The sequence below is a fragment of the Macrobrachium rosenbergii genome, chromosome 40, assembly GCF_040412425.1.
Source record: "Macrobrachium rosenbergii isolate ZJJX-2024 chromosome 40, ASM4041242v1, whole genome shotgun sequence".
NCBI classification, from domain to species: Eukaryota; Metazoa; Arthropoda; class Malacostraca; order Decapoda; family Palaemonidae; genus Macrobrachium; species Macrobrachium rosenbergii.
The window spans coordinates 10,515,166-10,521,675 of record NC_089780.1 but is presented as its reverse complement, the minus strand read 5'-3'; the positions used below and the strand labels follow the sequence as shown (position 1 = coordinate 10,521,675).

Sequence of the window (6,510 nt, the reverse complement as noted above, 5' to 3'; positions counted from 1 at the left end):
GAAAACAGTCATTTCCCAATGATGCTAAAAAATAAAACGTGCGTACGTATATATGTAAGTTATGAGGCTTTACCTTTACTTAAAAGTAAACCTAAAAACAGACATCGCTTTAAAAAAACACCTAATTTCCATTACGACGTTATTGCAGGGCCTCGGCCCTTGCAAGAGCCCAAAAGCGAAGTCATGCACCACGGTACCATACCTCCATAACCACTTGATGCTTCTTCACGACCGTGGCCTTTCAGGTCAGAAGTTCGACTCGCAGTCAGTCAGTGCTGAGCAGTGGTCCGGGGAAGGTGCAGAGCCGAGGAGCTCCGCCCGTCGACAGCGTGTTACCCCTAGAAAGAAATCAACCCGGCATTTTGTTGTTAATGTTAAAAGTCCTGTTCTGTGTGTTGGGAGTAATCGAAAATGCAGTCTTGGTCTTGTTAGAAGAAGAGAAATTCGTTTTTTTATATATATATTTCTAGCTGAGTGTCTTTGAAAAAATAAAGATTCGTTGATCTTTGAAATAAAGATTTGTTGATGGTTGCTATATGAAATGCAGTGCTGAGGTAGTTTTACAAAAAAAGGTTATTTGGCTGTCTTTGAATCTTCTGAGGCGAGGCAGAGACGTCTGATGCAGTAAGTGAGCTTATGGTAAAGATAATTTCTTTTCAATATATTGCAAAATCTATATATTTTTACACACACACTATATGTATGTATATATATATATATATATATATATATATATATATATATATATATATCACACATTACCACAGGTGAAAAATAAGAGACGGAATGTAGGTCCCGACCGGTTTCGACTTTATTTCCAAGCCATCACCTGTGGTAATGTGTGATAAATGAATCATGTACAAAAGCGATTATAATATATATAATATATATATATATATATATATATATATATATATATATGTTAATTTATATATATATTGGAATATAGTTAATTTTCCACTTTGTATAAAATAATTCTAAAATAATATAACCAGAAGTGTTGCGATAAGAATGGTTAGATTTAACCTAATAGGCACTCCAGCGAAATGTCAAAAACAGCGTAACATGAGATTTCTTATTATGGAAATAGAACGGAAATGATAACACGAAACTTCATTGAGAATAAAAGAACATTACAAAATAGTATACGTACGGTAAAACCATAAAAGGGTTGAAACTATATTCCAAGAAGTCGCTAAAGACGATAGTTGTGTTATTAGGAAAGTCACATCAATCACTGAATTTAGTTCCAGTTCATCCCAAAGCCTTACGTAGGCTTCGTGCTATCTGCTTCTATATATATATATATATATATATATATATATATATATATATATATATATATATATATATATATATATATATATATATATATATATATATATATATATATATATATATATATATATATATATATATATATATATATATATATATATATATATATAGAAATAATCAACACACAATCACGTATGGAACAGAAATAAATTTCTGACTCACATCAGGTTCGAACCCAGGTCTTTCAATTGAAAAGCAAGGCTGCTACCAACCAGGCCATACAAGTCATAAACGAAGTATGGCCTGGTTGGCAGCGGCCTTGCCCTTTCAATTGAAAGACCTGGGTTCGATCCTGGTGTGAGTCAGAAATTTATATATATATATATATATATATATATATATATATATATATATATATATATATATATATATATATATATATATATATATTTAAAGTCCCACTCTTTCATTCTACTTTTATATACAAGCTTTGTTCATTCAGGAAATGAAATAGGAATCTATCCAGCAGCCCCCAACTATTAATTTCTCAGGGTAACTTTGAAGAGAATGAATTCTCAACAGGAAGCGTCAGTTTTGTACAAAGAAATATCTATGAGTGAGAGAGAGAGAGAGAGCGTTTGTGAAACTGATGTTGTTTTTCCTCTTCTAAGAAACAACGAATAAGCAAATACGCGCCGAAACAACTCGTGGGCTACGATTGGAAATCGGCTGTTCTTGACTGTTTGCAATCATTTACGTCAATCGTGATATTTATAAGCGACAGTCTTTGATTATCCCCTTTTTTTGCAGTTTATCAATATCGAAACGATGATTATTCTTGGAGCTACCATTCGGAGGTAATGAGGTTGACTGGCGTAATAAAAATATAACTATAGAATATTGGTGCTTTCTTGTGGATCCATGCACAAGGTGACTGATAAAAAAATGTAACTTTAAAATATTCTTGATATCGTATAGTTTTATGTGCAGAACTGTTAAACGATCCCTTACAGTTTCGTTCATACATAAAGAGACGAATGTAGGTCTTTCTTGTATAAATATTGGTCATTATATTTAATTACAGAAATTGTAAGTCATAGCGAATCGCATGCGTTTCTTGAAACGATATATAGTTTTCTTATAGAGTTGATGTTCTTTTTTTGTCATTTCCTCCCCTAAACGGGACGTTTAGAGATTAGTAATACAATAATGAATAATATATAATATGATAAATCGACAACACGCGCGTCTTAGGTATATTCCCACAGAGATGATTTAAAGGAATCACCTCCAACGATTGATTGATAGGTAAAGCATCGCAGATGATTTAAAGGGACCATCTCCTATGCTTTCTACTCTCACCGTTAATTCAGTAATAACTTTACAAGAGAAGATTTGTACCTTTTTCTGATATCCTCGGAGTGCCGAGCTTATTTGAAAAGGTTCTCAGGCTGGACCAGAAAAAACTTCCGCGTATATGATGCTTGTAGTATCTACAAAACTTTGAAATGCCCCATTCTTTAGCAACCTACAACAAGTGAGAAGGAGCAATAAATGTGAAATAACTGAATTACCTCCTTCTTTAGCAACGTACATCAAGTGAGAGCGAGCTACAACTGGGGCATGTATATTTAGACAGACTCAGATTAGTTTCCTCTCGGAATAGCAGCATCATTCTGGGATTGTTCCATCGTCTTCTCTCGGAGTAAAACCTCTTATAAGGAGCGAGTCAAGGGCTCCACGTCGCCCCCGACGTAAATAAACCCTACGTCTGGCGTAGATGCCCTTCGGCCTTGGTGAAAAGCTTCTTTATTAAAAGGTATTTTGGCGGAAGTCTGAAAACGTAATCCACTGGTACTGCGCTGATGTCATGTTCTTGAAAGTCAGAGAAGTATTCTTGAAGCTTATTCTTTGCCGGCGTCGGTTTAAAAAGAGAAATAAGTAAAAAATGCGACGACGTTTCTTCGGCGCAATCTGGGTTTCTGTACAGCGTGTAATGCTTTATGAAACTCTCAGCCACGGCCCGTGAAGCTCTCGGATGCGGCCCATGAAACTTTCAGCTACGGCTCGGTGGTGGCCTGTTTCGGTGGTGTCCTGTGTTGTTGGCACCTATAGCGGTGCCATATGCACGATCATGACTAACTTTAACCTTAAATAAAATAAAAACTATTGAGGCTAGAGGGCTGCAATTTAAAATGTTTGATGATTGGAGGGCGGATGATCAATATACCAATTTGCAACCCTCTAGCCTCAGTAGTTTTTATTTTATTTAAGGTTAAAGCTAGCTATAATCGTGCTTCTGGCAACGGTATAGGATAGTCCACCACTTGGCCGTGGTTAAAGTTTCACGGGCCGCGGCTCATACAACATTATACCGAAACCACCGAAAGATAGATCTATTTTCGGTGGCCTTGATTATACGCTGTAGCGGCTGTACAGAAAACTCGATTGCGCCGAAGAAACTCCGGCGCATTTTTCACTTGTTTATATGACGGACATCATATTGAAAGACAATTTTATGTTGCTGCTAAAATTTATATCATGAAATGCTTCTTTTCAAACTGATACATTGCACTCCGAACTGACATGTGACAGACATCTGTTAAAGCGAACGTAATCATTGTAATGCAAATTGTCTCGAACACCTTTATCAAATGAACAAAGGTTGAGGTATTCCTCTGTAACTTTATCTGGTAGGGGTTGTTCACGTTTGCTGTGAAAGCGTTATCTAGCCTTTTGTTTCCACTATAGTTTTATGGCACGGATGTAGAACATTGAACCGTTCATAAGATAGAGAGAAAGAGGTTTGAAGCAGCAGAATTGTGGATATGGGGGAGAGCTTTTGGCCGAGAGATAGGGGCTTTAGTTTCCGGAACACGGAAAGAGTGTAGGGTTGGGAATTGACAGTTGGCGAGAAAAATGGAAGGGGGCGTGGAGGGGTAAGAGAGAGAGAGAGAGAGAGAGAGAGAGATAAGGGGAGAGATAACAGCTGACAGACATTTTTAGATATTTTTGGCAAATGGCTGAATTGAAGTCATGATTACAAACGTCCTATAGTCGCGTACCATTGAAGAGTAATGTTTTTTTTATATAGCCTGCCCCTTGACTCACTAATGCCATATATCCTTTATGTTCATATAAAAATAAAACTGGCATGGAAATAAGATATGCGCACTGACACGCGCTGACGAAAGCATGCAGAACTTAGAGACAATCAAAGCAGGGGATTGTGTTTTCTTTCGAGAAGAAGAGACGAATTTGAATCGTCTACAAATTCCTGAGACAATCAGAGGTATAATAGCCTTTGCGTAATTTCTTTTTATGTTTACAGCTTGCCAAGTTTAAGGTCATTAAATTGACTGAGGGGATTTCTATAACTGAAAGATGGTCGAAAAATTATATTAAGAAAATTCATTACACTGAGAAAATTCATAATACATTAGTAGACAGTTCGTCAAGTCCGGATTTCCCCGCAGATTGAAAACGTTTTGTAATTTAACGATATATAAACACTATAGAATATAGTCCTTTTATGCATTTGAACAAGCAGAGGTAAGAATAGAGAAAAAGCTGAGGTGCTTTTGAAATTTGAGTTTAACGTTACATAAACATCATTAAATAAAAAAAAACACGAATCTATACTTTTGAGATCTGACACTGTCAAGTGGAAAGTCAACGTTTATCGACAGAATATTGTACCCACATAACCTAGACAGCGTTATCACCAAGTAATAATTCATAGATTCCCTTTTTCCTCTGTTCCTTCGATTCAGTTAATCGCCTCGTCGATTCATTTGGAAGCTCTCCGGTCATTGAAACATAATTCCTCTGTTTAATAGTCTGCCAGCCATTTGCACTATAATCACCAGAGGGAGTTTTGTCACCACAGATCCTATTAGTTTCCTCTGCCTTGGTATCTCGCAGCGTTTTACGATTCTTGCATCATCAGTATTCATAGCCAACCTTTCTCAGTTTTATATTAACCCCTTCAAGGCAAGCATGGTACTACCTGTAGAGGGTTAGGGTGGTCAGTACACCTCACTTGGTGGGTGCGCTATAGTCGCGACTCAAGGTTGTTTGTGCGCGGCGTTCCTTCGGCGCCTAGCTGCGACCCCTTTCATTCCTTTAATTTACTTCCATTCTCACTTCCTCTCTTCTATCTATCTCTCTTCCATCTTTTTGCTGTCCAACCCACTCCTGCTCCTATTTTCGCTGAAGGTCTGACAGTGCCCCGGTGCTTGGCTCTGTAGCCGAATTTTCATAAATTATCATAAATCATCTACTTTTTACAGTCTCATGGAATAGTAAAGGATAAGTACTTTTTAAGATCTGAGGGCGGACAGAAAAGAAGTGTGGACGGACAGACAGAGCCGGCACAATAGTTTTCTTTTACGGAAAACTGAAAAAGGTAGATAAGAAACAGTAAAGAAATGAAGATAAGGAGAAAGCAAAATTATAAAATATAATTTCAACTAAACAAGAAGCAACGGAAATGTCGTTAATGTTACTTGTTAATAAGATTAGCGAAAAGGAGTGAGAATGCTATATAAGAAAAATTGGGTAAAAATAAAGAAATACGAAACGACAGAAAATACGGAGAAAATAAAATCTCGAGGGCCAATTAAGAAGGCACATTGATATGTGTCTTGGGACCACAAAGAGAATTTGTAGGTGTGAGTTTGCTTAGAGTGGAGAAGAAAAAGAAGAAGAAAAAAAAGAGTTGTATGCTGGAAGCATGCTAAGAAGGATTTACGAGGGAACGAAGGATTGTTTGCAGTGCACTTGCATCGTGAGCTGGAGGATGACATAGGATATGAAATGAGGAGTTGAGAGTCCTTTGGGGATATTAGGGAACTACTCAATTACCTACGCTATATATATATATATATATATATGTCTGTGTGTGTGCGTATGTATGTATGTATGTATGTATATATACATATTCATATATATACGTATGTTTATATATACATATTTATTTATTTGTACATATGTATTTATATGTATAGACACTGAGTGACGATTGCAATAAAATGCAAGATCATAAATGAAATGTGAATTCTAAAGTGTAGTCTTTATATTATTGTAAGCTTCTTGGCAAAATCTTTAGCGCCAGCAGTGTTTGGAAATTTTGATGCATATAAAAGAATTATAAATTAAAAAAAAATTTAGATATATATATATATGTGTGTGTGTCCACGACATAAGGTTACTTCATGACCCTATTATCAA

General features: G+C 36.2%; 1 protein-coding gene across 3 annotated transcripts in view; it reads left to right on the top strand.

Moving 5' to 3' along the window:
• Positions 1 to 267: 267 nt before the first annotated feature.
• LOC136826117 (PDF receptor-like) overlaps positions 268 to 6,510 on the top strand; it is a 154,796-nt gene continuing 148,553 nt past the window's right edge. Inside the window, exon 1 of one of the 3 annotated variants that reach the window (XM_067083101.1) lies at positions 268 to 639. The gene's annotated coding sequence lies outside the window, so the exon portion shown is untranslated. The remainder of the gene's footprint in view (positions 640 to 6,510) is intronic. The other 2 variants (XM_067083100.1, XM_067083099.1) reach the window with 2 other exon arrangements.